This window comes from Palaemon carinicauda, unplaced genomic scaffold (assembly GCF_036898095.1).
Source record: "Palaemon carinicauda isolate YSFRI2023 unplaced genomic scaffold, ASM3689809v2 scaffold13, whole genome shotgun sequence".
Lineage (NCBI taxonomy): Eukaryota > Metazoa > Arthropoda > Malacostraca > Decapoda > Palaemonidae > Palaemon > Palaemon carinicauda.
Window position 1 is genome coordinate 547,880 of NW_027168815.1, and position 23,039 is coordinate 570,918.

The window sequence follows — 23,039 nt, forward strand, 5'->3', positions numbered from 1 at the left end:
GAACTGAGATATGATCCTGATGGTCACGAAACCCTTACAAGCTGCCCTTCTCCTCACCCACTTGAGATCTTTTTTGTTTACCTCTGTGTCAACTACAGTATGAGCGGAATGTGTTGGCGCCTCCCTTAATGAAACCTGTAAACTCAAGGTGAAGGGTATTTTTCTAGTAGAAATGTAGAATTATGGTACATATAAAGGGTAAATTGAGTATCCCTTCCTCTCTATCGTATTCTTGAGACGTTCTGGGACTGAAAGTGCAAGGTTTTGGAGGGTTCTTTTTGGAATGGAGGCCAAAAGCTGGCAAACAATAGATTCCAAACGTGGCACTAAGGAGGTGTCCATATCACAAAACTTCTTTTTTATTAGCCCCCAAAAGTTTTTTATGGGGTTAATATCAGGACTATTACCTGGCCAGTCATTGAAATAGTTGACCTCCCAGTCCCTTAGCCAGTCTGTTACAAGTTTGGCCGTGTGAGCAGGAGCCCCATCCTGCATGAAAACTTCTGCAATGGTCTGCTCGAAAGAGTCAGGAAGGTTGTCTGCCAATAACTCCAGATGGTTGTACTGGTTCACTCTCTCATTAGCAGGAAGTACAATTAGCTTCCCAACACCATAAAAAGTAAACAGTCCCAAAACCATAAGCGAGGCAGGGTGCTTGAGGATCTTGTTTTTGAAGAAAGGTTTCAAGGGGTCATCACCTGGCTTGCAAAATTTGTGTAAAACTCCCTTGTTGGTAAGAGTATGTTGGGATATATCATTGGACTACAGATGATATTTTCTTTATAATATTAAGCTTATGGGAGTGTTTCAACGATGGCTTCACCAGCTGAGTAAGAAGTTTCCATCATAGTTGAAAGACATGTTCCTGCTGCCATGAAATGTCTCTCAGTTTTATCACAAAGACTTTCTGAAATAATTGGCCAGTGATTCAGTCATCTCAAAGTAATAAGATTTCCCGTTATACTACACCTTTATTTGTTTGAATTATTTGGTCACATCACACCTATTTGGCTTCACAAATTACATCAGTCCTAATATCTGCAAAGTTGGTCATTCTAATTAATAATGTTCTTTTCAGTAAGCTTTAGTAATCACTATCGAATTCTTATTTATATCTTATTTTCATCATTTATAAAAGTAATAACAGGAGATTGCTTTATAACACTATATTCAGTAGTGAATTTTACATTTGTTCTCTATACTCTTTGTCAACATCGCTTTCCCACACCTGAAAGATGGTAAGTCTACAGCAAGAGACTACCATTTTGGAACACAGAGATAATACTATATGCTTGTTATCACTGATCACCCTTGTTTATAATGTACCAACCGTGTTTCACACAATTGTACATAATTCCTTTTGTATATATTATGCTTGTATCTTCGCTCCTCCCTCGCACTAAAAAGAACCTGAATGATCATGTCTCCGGTTTTGCTCTGTATCATTGTCTGTCTCTCGAACATGTCACGTCCTGTTGCCTTGAGGTTTTGTATATAAAGCAGAGTGTTCCTTAATAAATAACTCAGTCGTTTCCAATCTGCCTTTGAGTTCACACCCTTACTCGGCACCGTCACATTGGTGACCCCGGAAGTCGACTCGCTCCCACTGCCTTCCACCCCCACCTCCCTCGCCCCTCCATCGTTGGTACTATGACGGAGAGAGACTCTACTGCAGTTGGCGCCCCGGCCGCACCATTGAAACTTTCACCGTTCGCCAGCAGAGAAGCGTTCGCTTGGTTTCAACGCGCTGAAGTCCACTTTCGTATCAGGGGTGTGACTCGCTCAACCACCAAAGCGGATTATGTTCTCGCGGCGATACCCGAGGACACCTTCCCAGAAATATCCGACTGGCTTTGTGAACAAGGAGACACCCCAATAGCGTATGACGCCCTCAAATCATACCTTCTGCAGCAGTACTCGGCGTCGCCAGCCGCCCGTATAGCAAAGCTTTTTCAGCTCTTGCAACAACCGTTGGGGGACCAAAGGGCTTCGCTTGCCCTCAGGGAAATGACCAGTATCGCTCTCCTTCAACCTGCCGCAGACGGCTCTCCTCGCGAGGTGAACCTACTCCGTGCCCTTTGGATACGCCGTTTACCTGAACCTGTGCGCGCTGCCATACCTGATGTCGATAGTTTACCCATAAAGGACTTGATGTTCAAAGCCGACGCCCTTATGGACCGCCACTTCAAGAACTCCATCAACGCCTCCACCCCTGACGACGAGGATGCCTATTCAATGTCAACCGAAGCTGACATGAATGCCGTAGGACATACACGCCTACCCCGTGACGTGTCGAAGCGGCGACGAAGCCGCCCACCACCCACCAATCGCTCGCGCCCCAACGAACGACTTCTACAGCCACTTACTACCTCCCATCCGCCGCAGTTTTGCTACTACCACTTCAGATTCGGGGCAACCGCGAAGAACTGTGCCAATGATTGTCAGTGGCCAAAAAACGTGTAAGTAGGCCATCGCTTGTGGCGGTGGCCTCCCATGTTTCTAATCTTTTCTTTTACAGGATGCAGGAACGGGCGTGCGATTTTTGGTAGACACGGGTGCTTGTCGTTCTCTTTTGCCAAGGAAATTCTTCAAGGCACAACGAAGTCTGTCTACATCTGCCGACGTCCGCTTGGTAGCTGCCAACGGATCTGCGATACCCACCTACGGTTACGAGAGCCTCACATTATCGTTCGGAAACGTTAAATTCAATTGGAAGTTTCTCGTTGCTGACGTCACAATGCCAATCCTCGGTGCGGATTTTCTCTCTCATTTCCACCTTCTGGTCGATGTCGCCCACCGACGATTGGTCAACGCAGACTCGTACTTGTCCACCCCTCTTCAACCCGCCCCCTCTAACCTCGCTCTCCACATCAGCGCACCCACGGATGCCTACGCCCACCTCCTCACGTCGTACCCAGAAGTTTTCCGTCAAGAACTTCGCCAAACGCCCACGGTTCCTGACAAGCACGGTATTTATCACCATATCAAGACGGCGGTACCCCCAGTCTTCGCAAAATTCAGACGTCTGGCACCGGAACGATTGGCAGCCGCCAAACAGACGTTCGCCGAAATGGAGAAATTGGGCCTTTGCCAAAAGGCCTCCAGCCCATGATTGTCATCCTTACACATCCTTCTGAAGAAAGACGGCTCCCTCTGTCAGTGCGGGGATTACAGGCGCCTGAACATGCAAACAGAACCGGATCACTACCCCCTCCCAAACATTGCCGATGTAACCTCCTACCTGCACAAAGCGAAGGTTTTCTCTACGCTCGACCTCCTGAAGGGGTATTATCAGGTGCCTATGAACCCAGAAGACATCCCCAAGACCGCCATCACCACTCCGTTTGGCACATACACCTTCAATTACTCTTGTTTTGGCCTTCGTAATGCTGGGGCAACGTTTCAACGTCTCATGGATGGCATCTTATGGGACCTCCCTTTCTGTGTATGTTATGTGGACGACATACTTGTGTTCTCCTCCTCAAAAGAGGAACACCTCCGTCACCTGCGCATCGTGCTCGACCGCCTGCAACAAAACGGCCTTGTAGTCCGGTACGACAAGTGTACCTTTGGCGCCAACGAAGTGTCGTTCTTAGGGCACCGTATCACTCCTGAAGGAGTCCATCCCCTCCCTGAGAAGGTAGCAGCCGTTCAGAATTTCCCCACGCCCTCGACCGTCAAAGCTCTGCAGGAATTCTTGGGCATGATCAACTATTATCACCGTTTTCTGCCAGCCATTGCCGCCACTCTTGCTCCCCTCTACGCCTCCCTCAAGGGCAAGCCAAAGGACTTGAAGTGGGGTCCCCTTCAAGAAGCAGCCTACTGCAATGCAAAGAAGGCCCTATCAACTGCTGCGGCTCTCACTTTTCCTATCCCACACGCTCCTCTCCTTCTCTCCACCGATGCCAGCGACGTCGCTATTGGTGCAGTACTCGAGCAGGTGGTCAAAGGCTCGCCCCGCCCAATGGCCTTCTTCAGCAGAAAACTGTCCGAGGCAGAATCGGGTTATTCTACCTTCGAGAATTGCTGGCGGTGCACTTGGCTGTCCGTCACTTTCGCCATTTCTTAGAAGGTACGCCCTTCGTCATTCGCACAGACCACATGCCTCTGGTGTACGCCTTCACTCGACAGTCTGACGCCTGGTCCGCCCGTCAATGCCGACATCTCTCCGCCGTGGCTGAACACAATTGCACCCTCCAACACGTCCCTGGGAAAATGAATCCCGTTGCCGATGCCCTGTCAAGAAACACGTTGGCTGCCGTTCAACTGGGATTGGATTACAACGCCCTGGCTGAAGCCCAACGACAGGATCCAGAGTATCAAGCTTGTAGGACAGCCTGCACGTCCCTCCGTTGGGAGGATTTTCCCCTCGAAGAATCCAACACCACCCTCCTCTGTGATGTCAGTACTGGTAGACCGCGACCTTGGATTCCTGCTCCCATGCGCCGACAGGTGTTTGATTTCATCCACGGCCTTTCACATCCCTCGTGCCGTTCTACTGCACAGCTGCTGAAGGCAAAGTTCATTTGGCACGGCATTTCTAGGGATGCTAAGGATTGGGTCCGTGCCTGTACTTTTTGCCAAACTTCCAAAGTACATCGACACACGGATTCAGGAGTGGGCACCTTTCCTCAACCTCATCGTCGTTTCGCACACATTCACGTCGACGTTGTAGGCCCCCTACCCACATCACAAGGACATCGTTACCTGTTTACCGTCATCGACCGCTCCACTCCTTGGCCTGAAGCCATTCCCATTGAAACTGCAACGTCCGCCTCATGTACATCTGCCTTACTCTCTGAATGGATTTCAAGATTCGGTATCCCTGAGCATATTACTTTTGACAGGGGAACCACATTCACCTCTCAATTGTGGACGTCATTAGCGAATCTCCTGGGCATCACCCTACATCAGACAACGGCCTACAACCCCGCTGCCAATGGAATGGTTGAACATTTTCATCGCACCCTCAAAGCAGCTGTGATGTCCCGCTGCAAGGATTGCAACTGGTTTACTCAGCTTCCCTGGGTCCTCCTTGGACTAAGGACCACTCCTAAAGACGCCCTCGACGTCTCGCCAGCCGAAATGGTGTATGGCGACCCGTTGGTCGTCCCTGCCGAGTTTTTTCCTTCTACAACCTCCTCCGACGATCTCCAGCGCATACGTCACGTCGTAGGAAAATTTACTCCGTGCCGCCAGACTTACAAGCCCCCAGCGAAGCATCACATACCAACAGACTTGCACTCTGCAACGCAAGTCTTCCTGCGCAACGACACCAGCAAGCCACCAGTAACACCCCCTTACACGGGCCCTTTCCTTGTGATCCGACGCAGTCCGAAAGCATTCCTCCTAAACATTCGGGGCAAATAAAACTGGGTCTCCATTGATCGTCTAAAACTCGCTCATCTTCTGCCAGATGACCCGCCTACAGTTCGCCTCTCTAGATCAGGGTGCCCTATTTAGCATGTACAGTATGTCATTTTTAGGGGGAGAGCCATGTACCAACCGTGTTTCACACAATTGTACATAATTTCTTTTGTATATATTATGCTAGTATCTTCGCTCCTCCCTCACACTAAAAAGAACCTGAATGATCATGTCTCCGGTTTTGCTCTGTATCATTGTCTGTCTCTCGAACATGTCACGTCTTGTTGCCTTGAGGTTTTGTATATAAAGCAGAGTGTTCCTTAATAAATAACTCAGTCGTTTCCAATCTGCCTTTGAGTTCACACCCTTACTCGGCACCGTCACAATAACAATATCACCAGAGAATCGAAATCTTTGATTTTCTGGCCCTTCCTAAAGATATTTTACACTCCTGCTACTATTAAAATATCTGCTACTTGTTTCAATATCATGTCCTCTTTCTTTTGATAAATAGGTATTCACGTGTACATGAAGTGATATTTAAAATAGATTAAAAACTATGGCTTGATTTCTGATTGAGCTGCATTGTTGTAGATTTGTTTGAAGAGTTGGTGCTTGTTGGAGCACTGAACATTATCTCAAGTTTGTTGTCACTTGTTCAGTCACGAGTTCAGTCAATTCAGAAATGGTCATATGTAAACGCTAAGATGTTATTTCGTTTTGTATAAATTGTTATCTATTGTCAATAGTGTTAGGCTTCTATTTCTTTGTGTAGAAATTATATATGGTTTATTATCAAGAAGTTGCTCCTACCAAAATACAAACTATCGTCATTTAATAGAATTATTACTTCAGCAAACCTGAATGTCCATTTAAACTTTTAATGAAGTTGGCATGTGGAGGGTAGGTTCCACTTACTAGCCAGGTAGAGCAACTCTCACTTTAACTTCAGCCGCAATTCAGAATGTATGTGGTTCTCTATTATTTTTGTATTTTCTAATATGATTAGGAAACTATAGCCAATGAGAACATATTCATCTTTGAGTTACTGTAATAGCCCAACAGGGTTAAAGATACAACTAAAAACCTTCTACCAACCCCCTTCCCCCACTTCCATTACTCTCAAAATGTGACATAGACGACTGTTAGTTTTAGTAAAACTAGGTCGTATTTCTGAAAAAGGTTGACATTATTTCAATGTGTTCATTCTTTATGTGGTGTCACTTCATTTGTCTTCTTGAATAAAACCTTTGAAAAAAGAGTCTTATAAAAAAATGTAGTTGTCCTACATATTTGACACATTGGATCTTTTCGTATGGATTTTCCCAATGCATGGTAATCCCAGATGAATAGCTGCTAATTATTTCTTGAAATATTATTGGAAATAAGATTCAATTTCACAGGGACGAGCTGAAGGGTGCAATTGCATTCATACGTGCTGGAGAGATTTAGACTTTGACGAGCGGACCAATCCTCAGACCTTCGAGTGAAGAAGTGCACCAAAGCCATGTTGTCCGTGCGAATGACAAACGGCCAAAATTCTTTGAGGTGGTGGAACATATGCAATTCCCTCAATTCTTGGTCAAATGTGGAGTACTCAGATTCCACACTAGACAGCTTCCTACCGAAAAAGCCAAAGAGTGTGGTTACCCTATGACCCCTTGCTTGAGTACTACAACAATTATAATGTTTCTACTATCAAAGAGAAAAGGGAAAGATCAGGTAACCCCAAAAAACTTAGTGAAAGCCATGTTTGTTAGGGCATTTTTTGTAGTGCAGAAAGCTGTTATGACTTGTCTTTGAGAGAGACATAGATGGCTCGAGAGTAGCGACGATGGCTACAAGGAACCAGTAATAATAGTTGACCATGAACAAAAATTCTTGCATTGCTTTGATGGTCGAGGGTGTGGGGATGTTCTGAACAGCTGGTACTCTCTCAGGGAAGGGATGAACTCCTTCAGGAGTGATGCGGTACCCAAAGAAGGATACTTCGTTGACAACAAAGGTACACTTGTCGGACGCCACTGCAAAGCCGTTCAATTGTAGGCAGTCGAGCATGACACGCAGGTGAAGGAGGTGTTCCTCTTTGAAGGAAGAAGACAAAAGTATGTCGCCCTTGTAACATACTCTGAAGTGGAGGTTGACAAAAAAGCCATTTAAAAGTAGCTGCTTCACTATTAAGGCTGAAACCGTATGGTTGTAGCTATATGTATTGAAGTCGGTGGTGATGGCAGTCTTAGGGATGTCTTATGAGTTCATGGACATCTGATGACACCCTTCCAGTAAGTCAAGCATGGATACAGGCTTTGCTTTGTTGTGAGTAGGAGGTAATTGTGACAAGGTTTTGTTGGGAGGTAGTTAATCCATTCTGTCTGCTTGTTCATGTGCCAGTAATCCCCACATGGGTGCAGGGAATTTTCTTACTGTAGGACTATATGTAAGGACAATAGGCATGAGCTTACAGACTTTTGGCAAAGATACATTTCTTTCAAATCGGCAAACATTTTTCAGTGACTCCAAAATAATTCGACAGATGACACTTGACTTTTGCAAACACTGATAGCCCTGTTGTCTTGATATGGTGATCAATACTTTGTTTAGTGGGAATGGTGGGCATTTTGTGAAGTTTAGGACAGAAAAACTTCTGAGTATGATGTGAGGAGGTGGGCGTAGGTATCCATGGGTGCGCTGATGTGGGGAGTAATTTTGGAGGTTGTGTGTTGAACAAGTGTCGACGAGTAAGAGTCTGTGTTAACTAACTGTTTGTGAGCAACCTCATCCAGGAGGTGGAAATTGGTGAAGAAATCCACATCGAGGATTATCAATGGGATATTAGCAAAGAGAAACTTTAAATTATATTTGTCACTCACAAAATATAACAAAAGGGCTCCTTAAAATAGGTGGAGATCACAGATCGGTTGGCAGCTACTATTTGGACTTTGGTAGGCTTAGACAGACTAAGTTGTCTACCAAAAGCTTCTTTCTGTACTTCCATCATGTAAATACAAAAGAGTGCAGAGAGGGCAGGCCACTGCCAAAAGCCCTGGTCTTCTTAAAAGCCTTTAGGCCACTGTCCACTGTTTACACATTTTTACACAGTTACTATGAATTTCGTGTGGCAGTAACATATGTGCGGGCAATGCGCGTCAGTCAGTGGCTAGAAAGGTCACTGGTTGTGGTGTGAGATACGGGTGGAACATATTGGTGGTCGGTGCCTTTGTTACCCCTTCTACACATCGCGGGGTGTGTGTCTGTGTCCTACCATATTCTATCATACTGCATTCAGGTCAACTTCAGTTAATGTTGAATAGTTGTCCTCTTCATCTTATTTAGGGTATTGATTGAGGAATTGAAGATGGTGAATTGGTTCTCCATAAGTGTGTCGAATTTGGTCACCAGGTTCTTCATGGGTAAAATGTTGACATTAGGGACGGCAGCACATACAGGTTTGGGCAGCCGTGGTACCCAAAGAGCCCAAAGTAGTTTCACCACCTGAGGAGAGCTATTTGTAGCAAGTTGAAAGTGAACTAGATTATGATTTCCCCAAGTGCAAGCAAAGACTTTCGATTCACAAAGGGTTGTAGAGAGAGCTTAAAAATCTTGGTTATATGGACGGCTTGCAATGGTGAGTACTGCTCCAGGATATATGTATTTGGGGCGTAGTACGATATTGGGGTATCCCTTTGTTCAAAAAAGAAATTGTAGATTTCCCAAAAAGTGTCGTTGCTGATAGCGACTAGTATATGCCCCTTCTCTGAAACTGAATCTTGCTGCACTGAAATCAAGTAAATTCCTCCCTACTTCTATGAATGTGGTAGAGAGACAGAGACATAAATCAAGGGAGGTATCACCAAACATTATGGTGCAGCATTAAGGAGAAAGGAGGGATGGAGCTGTTCCTTTTGTGGTCTGAAATTTTGTGATTGTGCTGTTAGGTTATATCAGAAAGGTTTTACGAATGAAACTAAACTTTTTTAACGGATAACGAGCCTATATACAATTACTTGCAAGCAAAAACGTCAACAAAATCAAACCAGCTAATACAAGAAAAGCCAAGCGTAAACTGCTTCTTTGAAATGTGCGGGGAGAGAGCAAGATATACAAAAAAAAATGAAAAAATTAAAACACTGAATGATCGTGTGCGAAACATTTGTGGTATAATGCCCTTTATTCCTTAGATTAGTTCCGTCCAAAAAAAATATATACAGTTATATAAAAACTATATTTTTACTCCTACTAATATTTTAGATAGACATTAACTTTTAAACAAATAATTCTTTTTATATAAATTTTGTATCCTTATTTCATTTATTGCCTTTTTTTAAAACCCACCTATGATACCAAGATTTTCTTAAATAGGACCTTTCTTTATTTTTTTTAGTTAATGCACTTGAAACTCACTTACATACCATATCTTCCCTTTCAAAACTATGCTCCAAACCATAACCCTCAGGGAATCTTTCAAAATTACAATCAATCTTATTCTCGACCGTACCGTGCATCTTTGATATTGAATACGATAAATCTTCTTTACCTATTCTAACTTGAAATTGAATTCATCTAAATTCTATATTGTCTTAGCAATGTTTGTATTCATACACTATTTCCTAATATATTATTATTATTATTATTATTATTATTATTATTATTATTATTATTATTATTATTATTAGATAAGGAAAAACCCCTCTTTGAAAAGCAAGAAGCTATAAACCAAACGGGAAAAATAGCGGAGTCAGGAAATGATATAAGGAAATAGTTAACCGAATGAGGAAAAATTAACAATAAAGTATTTTATAAACTGTAAAAACATCAAAACAGATATGTCATATATAAACTATAAAAAGACTTATATCAGCCAGTTCAGCATGGAAACCTCTGTTGCAAGTTTGAACTTTTGAAGGTCTACCGATTCAACTTACCGATAAAGATCATTCCAAATCATGGTCAAAACAGCAATAAATCTTCTAAAATATTATTAGTATTCAGCCTCATGATTTTGAAGGCAAGGCTATTAGAATTAACTGCATGCCTAGTATTACGAACAGGAGGTATCTGTCTGGAAAGATATGAAGGTAAAGGATGATCAGAAATATGAAACATTTTATGCAACATACAGAACCAACTAATTGAACTACGGTGCCAGAGATCAATATCTACATTAAGAACAAGACATTTAATAGACCGTAAGTTTCTGTCCAACAAATTCAGTTGAGAATCAACAGCTAAAGACCAGGAAGAAGAACATTATTCGAAACAATATAAAATTTAAGAATTAAAACAAGTCTCCAGAGTAGATCAATTATTGAAAATATCAAAATAGCTCAAAAACCAGTTTTCTGTGAATTGAAAGATGATACAGAGCTAATATGTTTGTGAAAAGTAAATTTGCTGTTGTGAATCACACCTAAATGTTTATAAGCGTCATAAAAAAATTAAGAAACATCATCAATGCTGAGATCTTTATGTTAAGGAGCCATTGTCCTTGTTCTACTTACAAGAATACTCTGAGTTTAGTTAAGATTAAACTTCAAGCCCTATAACTTGCGCCATGAGATTATTTTAACTAGATCTCTTTTAAGGGATTCAGCAATCCGATATCTACATTTAAAATATGGAATTAATGCAAAGTGTGTAGCATCATCTACATATGCGATAGGCTTGTTTTTTAGAACAAACCACGTGTCATATGTATAAAGTATGAAAAATAAATGACCAAGAACACTACACTAAGGATTATAAGATATCACATTCCTATACTGACTATAGTGTCCCTTGACACCAATTTGCGATTTATTAATTGAACATTCAATAAAGATGCTAAGAAACGACCCACCGACTCCCAAATGTGCCTTTCTTGACTGGAAAAGTTTATATAAATATTCATGCTCTGACTAAATAAAGTCCAGTTGCATTTACAAGTCTCTCAGTTACAACTTAACAGCTCTTCGGCATATTGTTGACCACCGGAGTGTTAAACTACCTCCCGTGCCTTACTCCTTGATGATGCTGTCCTCAGACACTGACTAAGCCATTAACACCACACCTGGGCGACTTTAACCTGATTCCCAAATGTTGAAGTCAAGTTTTGCTTTTAGAGCGTAACCCTGTCAAACACTAAAGCTGAATATGTTTACGCTACCATCCCTGAGAACACTTCCCTGAAATCTCCAATTGGCTGTGAAAAGACGGGGACACCCCATAATGTTTGAAGACCTCAGATCATACGTCCTAGAGCAGTACTCGCTATCAGCGACCACCCACATAGCTAAACTTTTTTAGCTCACAATAACGTTTGGGACTATATGGCTTCGCTCTCTCTCAGGGACATGACCATGTATTGTTCACCTGCTTCCTAATGAGGCGTTTCTGGTTGTGAAGTGAATTTACTTAATGTAATTTGTGCAACGTGCTTACACGAATCTGTACGTATGTCATCACCAATGTTCATATTTTGCCCAAGAAGTTCCTGATGACCAAAGTCAATGCCTTATGGACAGCCACTTCAGTGCCTTCTGGACCTCCCCTTACGCCTCCATTTCTAAGGAGGTGTACGAACTATTCAACTTCGACCGAAGTTAACGTGGGTGCCATAAGACACAGTCGCACACCCTCTGACGTGCCAGAGCGGCGACAAAGCAGCCCACCACCCGTACATACCACCCCTTGTTTACACCTCAACCACCGACCTGGTCAGTCACTTACCGACACCCATCAGCCGCAGTTAGTCTACTACTACTTCAAATTCAGGGCAGCTACGAAGAAATTTGCGAATCGTTGTCAGTGGATAAAAATGTATATGTATTGGTGTGCTACTGTCTTAAGCACACATTTGAGTATGAGTTGTTTTCAAATGTATTTGAATGGTTTACTGAACACATTTTAGTAGTTTTTAAGTTTTATTGTGAATAACAACTGAGTTAAACATCTCCATCACTGGAGGAAGCTGTGTTGGTCCACATGACCAATTCTGGTGAAGTTTTTATATGAACTGAACAAATTACTGATATCCCAAATATCGTACACTTGCTTTAATTTGGCTAAGTGACGGAATCGGAAGACACCTGCATCCGGTGACGTCACAAACTTTCACACGAAGAGACAATGTGTTGACACTAAGAAAGAATGACAACTTAGCATCTTACATCCTGTTTACAATTTGAGTTGACCATAGCAAATCTCACGGCCAGCTCTTCCAACCAACATGACATATTACGTCATTTGTTTTAAACATGTAATATTACTATTCTAATCATTACATATGTATGCCATAACTAGTGGCGGTGGCTTCCCCCTTCACTAATCTTTTCGTTTTACATGACGCAGGTACGGCTGTGTGATTCTTGATAGACATGTGTGCTTACGGTTCTTTTATGCCAAGACCACTCTACAGACCATGAGGTAGTATGTCTAAATCTGCCAACATATACCTGGTAACTGCCAACGGATCTGTGATACCTATGCATGGTTATAAAACCCTCCTATTATTGATTAGAATCGCCAAATATACTTGGAAGTGTCTCGTTGCTGATGTTAAATAGCCAATTCTCAGAGCGCACTTCCTCTCCCATTTCCATCACCTGGCTGACGTAGCTCACCTACGGTTAGTCAATAAGGATTCATTCTCCTCAACACCTTTCCAACCTATCCCCTCTCCCCTAGCTTTTTACATCAGCACACCCGTGGATACATAATCCCAACTTCTCACATTATACCCAGATGTTTTCCTTTAAGAATTTCGTCAAACAACCATGGTTTCAGAATAATACGGTATTTATAACCATATAGAGACGACGGGTGCCACAGTTTTCAACAGATTCTTATGTCTGTCACCGTATCGATTGCCAACCGCTAAACAAATATTTGTCAAAATAAAAAAAAATTACCTTTGCCAAAAGGCCTCCAGTCTATCATCATCAAACTTTCACATAGTCCTGAAGAAAGTTGGCACTCTACGTCCGTGTTGGGAATACAAGCCCCTGAACTGCAGACAGAACAGGTTCACTGCACTCTCCAATACATCGCCGATGTAACCTCCTACTTGCACAAATCCAAGGTTTTCTCCACGTTCTACATCCTAAAGGGGTATTATCAGGTGCCCTTGAACCCAAAGGAAATCCTAATACTGCCATAACCACCACATTGGGTACATAGAATTTCAATAGCTCCTTTTGTTGCCTTTGTTATGCTGGGACCACTTTTCAACATCTCATGGACAGCATCCTAGAAGAACTCTACTTCTGTGAATGTTACGTGGACGACATGCTTTTCTTCTCTTTTTCCAAAGAGGTACACCTCCATCATCTCTGCACCATACTCAACCACCTACAACAGAATGGCCTTATGATACTGCATGACAAGTGCACTTTGCGGCCAACGATGTATCATTCTTAGGGTAACACTTCTCTCCTGAAGGAGTTCAAATTCTCCATGAAAAGTAGCAGCCATTCAGAGCTTCCTCACGGCTTCGACCATGAAAGCACTGCAAGAAATCTTAGGCATGATCAACTATTATCACCGTTTCCAGCCATGAATCACCACACCTTGCCCCCTCTATTCCTCCTTCAAAGGAAAGTCAAGAGACCTGAAGTGCAGTCGTATTCCAGAAAGGGCCTTCTGCAACGCAATGAAAGCCATATCAATCACTGCTGCTCTTACTTTTCCTGTGCCACATTGACCTCTCCTTTTCTTCACCGATGCTATTGACGTCACTATTGTGGCAGTCCTCGAACAGGTGTTTAATGGCTCTACACGCCCATTGGCCTTCTTCAATAGAAAGCTGTCCATAACGGAATCCAGCTACTTCACCTTCGACTGCAAATAGCTGGTAGTGCATTTAGCTGTCCCTAACTTTCCTCCATTTCTTCGAAAGAACGTCATTCATCATTCGCAAGGATCACAAGCTTTGTTTTCATAAAGCCATTAACAGGGAAAATGCAACGTCCGCCTCGTGTATATCTGACCTATTAAAAGTGGACATCATTATCGAATCTCCTGGGTATCACTCTTCCTTAGAACAATGCATACAACCCTGCTTTCACCAGTATGGTTGAAAGTTATCATCGTACCATCAAAGCAGTGTTGATGTCCCGCTGCAAGCGCTCTGACTGGTTTACCCAGTTTCTCTGGATCCTTCTGGTATTCAGAACCACTCCTAAAGACGCTGTGGATGTCTCGGTATCTGAAATGGTGTATGGCAACCTGTTGGTTTTCCTTGCCGGAATTCTTCCATCTGAAACCTCTTCCGAAAATCTCCAGTCTTATGTTGTGGATAGTCAAGAATGGCATTAACATTTGCAGTTTTAGGCCTGGCATTACCTCCACCCACAATATGTCCCAAGTAAGTAACTCTAGCTTGACCAAAAGCACATTTTTGTAAATTTTTTGTTAACTAGGTTTCTCCTAATCTATCAAAGAGCATATTCAAACGTTTCATAACCTCTTCCCAAGAATCTCCTATCACCAATATATCATCTAGATATGCAAATACTCCCTCTGAACCCTGAATAGTGTAGTGAATTATGCGTTGAAATGTGGATGGGGCATTTGTTAAACCAAAAGGCATTAGTTCATACTGGAATAACCCGAAAGGAGTTATGAAAGCCAATATAAGCTTGGCTCTAGATGTTAACTTCACCTGATAAAACCCTTTAAGGAGATCTATCTTAGCTACATACACTGCTTGGCCCACAGAGTCTATAAGGTCATCTAGACGGGGTAAAGGGTAACTATCCTTAACAGTAGCAGAATTTACTCTCCTGTAGTCTGTACACAGTCGCATGCTGCCATCCTCCTTTGGTTCCAATTGACATGGAGACGCCCATGGTGACTTGCTTGGTATAGCTAAACCGGCACTCAGAAGATATTCCACTTATTTCATCACTAGTTTCTGGGCTGGGCTGATGCGATAAGGGTGTTGTCTTATGGGAGCAGTTCCTAGTAGAAGTTTGATGCCATGGGTGAGGACTGTACACTGACCTGGGTTTTTCCCATGAGGTTCTGGGTAAGAGTAAATAGGCTTTTCAAGTTCTTCTGATTGAAAAGGAGAAAGATGTTGACATGAGTTTTCAGTCTTTCAGAGCAGCACAATTATCTACAAAATTTCACGAATAGATGAATTCAGGTTCACTTACTTCAGGTTTCTCGTTCTTGACCTTAACGTTACCATTTACAATTTTGTTTCCATAACCAGTTTCAGTATTCCTGGAATGATACCTTTTAAGCAGATTGGCATGGATAATTTGAGTACTTTTCCTTCTATCAGGGGTTTCAATCACATAGGTATGGTTATTGACATTTTTAACTTCTTTATATAGACCAAAGAATTTTGAGGAAAATGGGGATTTAGGTAAAGGAAAATATGCTAACACCAGATCTCCTGGGTTGAACTTCCTAATTTTCATTTTTTTATCATAACTATTTTTCATTTTAATTCGAGCTTTGCTTAAGTTTTCACTGGCTATTTTACGGACTTTGGAAAGGGTTTCTTTAAAGTTGCTCAAATATTGTTGAACAGTTACAGTCTGATTAGAGTCTGGGGGCTTTAACCATTAATCTTTAATTAATGCAAGGGGTCCTCTCAATAATCTCCCATATACCAATTCAAATGGAGAAACACCAAGGGATTCCTAGGGGAACTCACATATAGCAAACGACAAAAACTTTACTCCTTCATCCCAATTAAGATTGCTCTATAAACAAAAACGTTTTTAACATACTTTTAAATGTTTGATGCCATCGTTCAAGGGCTCCATGATATTCCGGATGATATGTAGATGATAAGCTATGTTTTATATTTAATTCCTTAAGGATTTCTGAAAAGAGTTTACGTGTAAAGTTAGAACCACGATCAGTTTTGATATCCTTGGGGATCCCGTAAGTAGTAAAGAAACTTGAAAGGTGTTTAGCATTATTTTTACGGCAGATATATTCTGAAGTGGATGGCCTCTGGAAAACGAGTACTAGGACACATAAGAGTTGATAAATATTGGTTACCACCTTAGGCAAGGGTCCAACATAGTGTATTACTAATTTCTCAAAGGGCTCATGTGGAACTAACATGGGCTGTAAAGGTGCTTTAGGAATTACTTGGTTAGGTTTGCCAGCTATTTGGCATACATGACCTGTCTTTATGAAATCTCCTACGCCTTTACTCAAATTTGGCTAATAGAACTTATCAAGTATTCTATAGTAAGTTTTGTATGGTCCCAAATGACCACCTGGTCCATCATGTGCAATTTCCATTATATGAGTGCCTACTGAAGAAGGAACAACAATTTGGTATTTCTCATTCCAAGTATCAAGATCTGAATAGTTAGAAGGACGGTAAAACGCATTAGGATACCATTATTATGATAAAAAGATGGGGATTTATTCAAATATTTTATATGAACAGCCTTATCATGCAAACAAGAAAAAGATTGATATGACCTCTGGGCAGCTTCTAGTTTATCTCTAGACATTACCTTAGTTAAGATATCACTATCTACTACTTTTCTCCTGCTCGGGACCGAGTGACTATATGTGCTGGGGCTTGTTCAAGATCTACCTTCTCATTATCCATCAAAAGTTTGTCCAAAACTACCCTATCATCCATGGGGTTATCAGTGACAATTAAATTTGGTACAATTAATTTCCCAGCTAAATCATTACCCAGTAGCAATGAAACTACTTTTACCAGCAATTCTGTATCAATCACCCCTAGTTTAACTTACCCTTTTACAAGTGGACAATCAAGGTAGACATTGGCAAGGGAAAAGGATGAGATTCCAGTAAGATCCCTTACAACCACCTTCTCACCAGTTAGATTATTCTCAACATTAAGTAAAGCCTTACTATGCAACAAAGTTAAAGCAGCTCCAGTGTTTCGTAATATAGTGACCTTAGACTTCTGTTTTTCTCCCCCAAGGCTATTATACCTTCATACTTAAAATCATCAAACAAATCTGGTATATTTGCTTGGACATGCAAAACAGGTTTACTCAGGAAGGTTGAAAATTTTACGTTGGGTTTCATAAAAACAATACGGTAGTTATCAGATCCTTTACATTTAGGGTCGTTACAATTACGAATAGTATGTCCTTCTTTCTTACAAAAACTACATTTAGGATTATCAGAACCTTTGGGATTATCATCCGAAATCTGTGATTTTCCTTAAACTGGTTTTACAAAAATCTCAGCTCTTTTATTAGGAATAGACTTATATATTAAGGAATAAGTGTCAGCCAAGGAAGCAGCCTTTAGTAAATCTTTCTCCTGCCTATCTTCAATATAGAGCATTACATTAATGGGAAGTTTCCATTTAAATTCTTCAAGAACCATTAAATTCATCAGTTCTTCAAGAGAAGTTACTTCAGCATACTAAAGCAATTTCTTGATAGCTCTAAGCTTGTCTGAAGCAGATTCTAGGAAAGTTTGGATATATGATTTACATAGGTTACGAAAAGCTTGTCTTTATCCTTCCTCTGTTATGGAAAATGCATCTAAGATTGCTTTCTTAACCTGGTTATAATCCTTAGTGTCATCCAGATGCCTAACAACCTGAGCAGCTTTTCCTGACAATTTAGGTTTATGGAGCCATACCCACTGTTCAGCAGACCAATTAAGGTGATTAGCAGTTTCCTCAAATACCCGAAAATAATCCTCTGAATCATACTTTGTGAATGAGGTAACTAACTTTATATTTTTAGTCAGGTCAAAGAGAGATAACTCTTCTTCATTTGCCTATTCTGAAGATTGATTGAAGCCCTCTCAGGTTCCACCTTGATAGTTAAACTAGATTCTAATTCTAATTTAGCTTTCTCCCTTTCAAACTTTTTTCTTTCTTCCCTAGCTGGAAATTCTAACTCAGCTTTCTCCATTTCAAATTTTTCTCTTTCTTTCTCTTTCTCCATTTAAAAAAACTCACGTCTCTTTTCAGCGGCTTCCTTTCTTAAAGCTAACTGAGCTTTTTCACGCTCGACTGCAAGACGTTCAAACTCTAGCTGTTTTTAAAATGTAAGGGAAGGGGTTTCTGGAACAAGATACTGCATAGCTTCGTCACCTGAGGTTCCAATATGTATATAGTGAGCAATTATCACTTTCCTTATGTTAAACTCACGCATAGTAGAACGTACCTAAAGGTCTAAATGCCTAGCTACTTCCATTAATTCAGACATCCTAGCATCGGTAATGGCATGCAATTCAGAAAAAGGATCCACCACAAACTATTGAGTATCAGACTTCGCCATTGTGAAAATTAAAAAGAAATTTCAAGAACAATATAAAGACTTGAAATAGAGTTTTACAATTCTTAAATTGCAGCGCACTTAGTTAAGCATTGACCACTCATAAAACCATAAACCACACATAAATAGTAACAGATTAGACTAATATTTATACACAAAACATTTTAGATATGGGAAAAGGAGAATGAATATGGACGGACTGAAGAATATTACTCCCGGTTCAAACCAAAGTGAAGTCAAAAGGAAGTACTGTCGCTCAGCTAACAACCGTAACTTACTGCAATTTGATTTGAACGGTAACTTCACACACATATGTCGAGGCATTATCAAGATTCATTACACTTTACAGAAAAAGAATAATGCAAGAGACTGGTATCTAAGGACCCAGGGAAAGACTATAAGCACGTGAAAGTCACGAATGATTCGAGAGAAATTAATTTTTAACAATGGTACCACAGATTAACTTTTAAACCCACGCACCGAGGCTCGCTTATGAGAGGAGGGGGGTGGGGAAACCATGACAAGGTTACCGGCAGTCATTTACTAAAACATAAGTGGCCACCTTCTGTCACCGAAAGATTTATGCACAATAGAAATGGATTCTTCAGCGGTCTAGCAAACACAGAAACAGTCCCCTAACTAACTATAACTCAGGATGTTTATATCACGTAAGACTGAATAACGAATCACCAACTACATAAACAAACAACTGATTCTTAACGATATTGTCAATTATTACATTCCCAAGAAGTTTAGCAAAAAAAATCCCGGACAGGCCCCCATAATATTATTACAGTCGTGAGAGAGAAGGGTAATTTACCATTTTAGCATGTGAGTTCAATGGACCATATTAATAATACTAAAATAAAGGTATTTGAATGAGAATAAGATCTAACAAAATTTAAATTAAATAATGCAAAAATTATTCACAAAACATTACAATTAAACTTAAAGTCCATATAAAAGGAACACAAAAGTCATAAAGGACAGGAATGACACAATAGGACAAATGGCAAATGACAAATGACAAACAACAACCAAGTCTAGAAAAGCAATCACACTGGGAATTGAGAACACTTGAAACAAAAGCACAATTCGTTATTAAACCCTGACAATAATATCACTTATACTTAGGTTATAGATGCATTACAATAAAGGGGACTGCTTACTTGCCGGACACTTAAAGTCCTTGGTTTAATTGCTGAGTGGAGACTGATTCAAAGTTACATCTAGGGGTCGAAGAAATTTAGGATGGGTGGAGCCAGTAAGAAAATGAGTGTAAAAGTAAAGCAAACAAGTTTCTGAGAAAGGACAAAGGAAAGTGGTATACAAGGGAAAACAGTCATGAAAATATATATAATAATTACATTGATGTGGAAGGTGTAATAACGCTGAGCAGTAGGTGCAAGTGGTTGTGAAGCTAGTATTGTTACCCTTCTGGAAACTTCGTAAACATTCCAGACGATGTGCAATATATGAAACTGGATGTGTAGAAATTACTTTTAACCTTTGGAAACATTGTAAACGTTATAGAGGCTGGCAGTGATTTTCATCATTCTGAAAGCCTTCTAAAAGTTATAGAGGCTGTGCAGTATTTGCAAATGGTGTTGCAGCCATTAATTTTAACCTTCAGGAAGCTTTGTAATCGTTTTAGAGCCTTTGAAGTGATTGAATGCTGTGTTCTCGCCAGTGATTTTACCAATCTGGAAACATACTAAACATTGTAGAAAATAATTACCATTGATTTGAGACCTGGGAGTGATTTTAGCCTTCTTGATGCTTATTAAACGTTGTACAGGCTGTGTACTAAGTGCAAAAGATAGTGCAGCTAAGCATTTTAGCCTTGTGGAGGCGTTCTGAAAGATGTAAATGTTGTGCAGTAAATGCATTTGATGGTATAGTCAGTGACCCCAGCCTTCTGGGAGTGTTTAAACGATGTAGAACCTTGCTAAAAGTACAAGTGGTAATGTAGAATGTTATTTTAGCCTTCTGAAAGCATTGAAAACGTTGTAAAGGCTATGAAGTAAGAGTAAGTGGTTGTGTAGTAAGTAATGTTAGCCTTTTGGAAGTGTTGTAAACGTTGTACAGGCTGTGCACTAAATGAAAGTTGAGGTGTAGCCATTAATTTTAGCCTTATTGAAGCGTTGTATACATTGTAGATAATGTGCAGTGAGTGCATGTGGTGTTTTAGGCAGTGATTTCAACCCTCTGGAACCGTTGTAAACGTTAGAGTGGCTCTGCAGTAAGTTCATGTGGTGGCGCAGACAGTAATTCTATCCTTCTGGAAGCATTTTAAATATTATAAATTCTCTGCAATAAATGCAAGTGGTGGTATAGCTCTTAAATTTAGCATTCTGGAATCGTTATAAACGTTGTAGAGGACGTGTGGTATGTGCTTTTGGGGGGTATAGCCAGAGATTTCAGCCTTCAGGAAGCATTCTTAATAATATAGAGTCTATGCAGTAAGTAAAAGCATTGGTCTAACAAGAAAAGTTAGCCTTCTTGATGTGTTGTTAAACGTTGTAGACACTATGCTGTTAGTGCATATGGTGCCGTGGATAGGGATTTTAGCCTTCTGGATGCGTTATTTACATTGTGAAACCTATCTGAGGAAAGAACTGCCAATGATCTGAGCAATCTGGAACCATTGTAAACGTTGAAGCTGCTGATATGCAGTAAGTGCAATTGGTTCTGTTGAATCAGTCTGAGAAAAGAATTGCCAATGATGTGACCCTTCTGTAAGCGGTTTAAACGTTATAGAGGCTGTCTGATCAAAGCTCTAGTATTTATTTTAGACTTCTGGAATCGTTCTAAAGGTCGTAAAGGCTGTGCATTGAATAAAAGTGGTGGTGTATCCAGTGGATCTAGCCTTCTGGAAGCATAGTAAACGTTGTATAGGATGGGCAGTAATTGTATGTTCTGGTAATTTTAGGGTGCTGGAAGCGTTCTAAACATTTTAGACGCTCTACACTATGTTACTGTGGTGGGCAGCCAGTGAATTTTAGCTTTCTGGAAGTGTTGCAAATATATTAGAGGATATGGAGTAAGTGGAAGTGATGGTATAACCAGTTATGTTGAACTTCTTGAAATGTTGTAACTGTAGTGGAGGCTGTCCGAGGAAAGAATTAACAGTGAATTTAGCCTTCTGGAAGCGTTGTAAAATGGTACAGAGGATTTCCATTGAGTGCTCGTAGTGCAGTAGCAAGTAATTTTAGCCTTTTGAAGCGTTATAAACACTCTGGACGTTGTCTAAGGAAAGTACTACCAGGGATCTTACCCTTATGGAAGCATTGTAAAAATTTTAGTGGCTTTTTGAGGAGAAAAATGGCAGTGATTATAACCTTCTAGAAGCGCTCTCAATAGTGTAAATATTCTGCAGTAAGTACATCTTCTTCTTTGTCTGCATCTTTTCCCAATTTTATGTGGGGTCGATGTTTCTGGCCAACGTTCTCCATTTACCTCGCTACCACACTTCATCAGCGGTATGATGACGTGCCAAGAACATTCAACACATATTGGAACCTCCGGGAATTCCAACAGGATTAACCAGGCATTTTCTGTGATTTTACCTAAGAAGGAAAAGTACCAGAAATATATTTTTTACCTTGCTATGCATGCATTAAGATTGGACACTTTTAGTAGTATAATTTATACTTTCTCATAGGAAACATTAATTTATAACTCTTCACTATGATATGAATATATCCAACGGAAGTAACCAAGGTTTCTGTGTGGTTAGTCAGATTCTGGTACTGGTACTATAGGGTAATTGACATTCCTGCAACCCCTGGTTGTTCTGAAGAAGTCAGATAAAAAAATTAACGTCCAGGATTTGTAGAGTGCCCTTGGCATGTTAGTGTACTTAACATTCTTGAATGAAATAAAAAGGCTATAAAATGCAGGTGCCCAAACACAGGTGACAATATCCATCTTAAGTTATTTGTACTCAATCTCCTTTGCATTTCAGAACCTTACTGCAGGGACATTTATAGTAACAGTGATGAACCAGGAACAACAAGTGCTTAAAAAAAGTGAGAAAAACACATGAAATTTCCGAAAGCCTGAGAGAGTGCGTAATAGCAAGAGGATAAATCTTGAATATCAAAGAAGAATTAAAAGGTGAGTTCAATGCTACTTCCAGTGAACTATATTGACCGTGATTGCTGGCAACAGTATTTTATTTTTTATTACAGATACTATTCTTATGAAAGAATACTGTTGAAATTATATGAATTTTCTTTATAAAATAATATAATTATATTTTGCTAGAGGAATGCTTCAGAGTAGGATTATAAGTTAGTCAAGGACAGAGGGTAATCAGCATCCACATCTTTTCATCAGCAATGTCTCCTTTACTACGTATGATTCATTTGGAAACATTGACGGGGTTTTTAACTGTAAAACTACTTATGACACACACGCACACACACACACACACACAAACAC

The 23,039-nt window shown here is 40.7% G+C and overlaps 1 long non-coding RNA gene across 4 annotated transcripts in view; it reads left to right on the forward strand.

The window, feature by feature from the left end:
• The window catches only part of LOC137635481 (uncharacterized), a 118,111-nt gene extending 95,410 nt beyond the window's left edge, over positions 1-22,701 (forward strand). For 2 of the 4 annotated variants that reach the window (XR_011042688.1, XR_011042689.1), the window contains exon 4: positions 22,561-22,696. This is a non-coding gene — a long non-coding RNA (uncharacterized lncRNA). Of the gene's footprint in view, positions 1-22,560 lie in introns of all 4 variants that reach the window. The other 2 variants (XR_011042687.1, XR_011042686.1) reach the window with 2 other exon arrangements.
• The last annotated feature ends 338 nt before the right edge of the window (positions 22,702-23,039 follow it).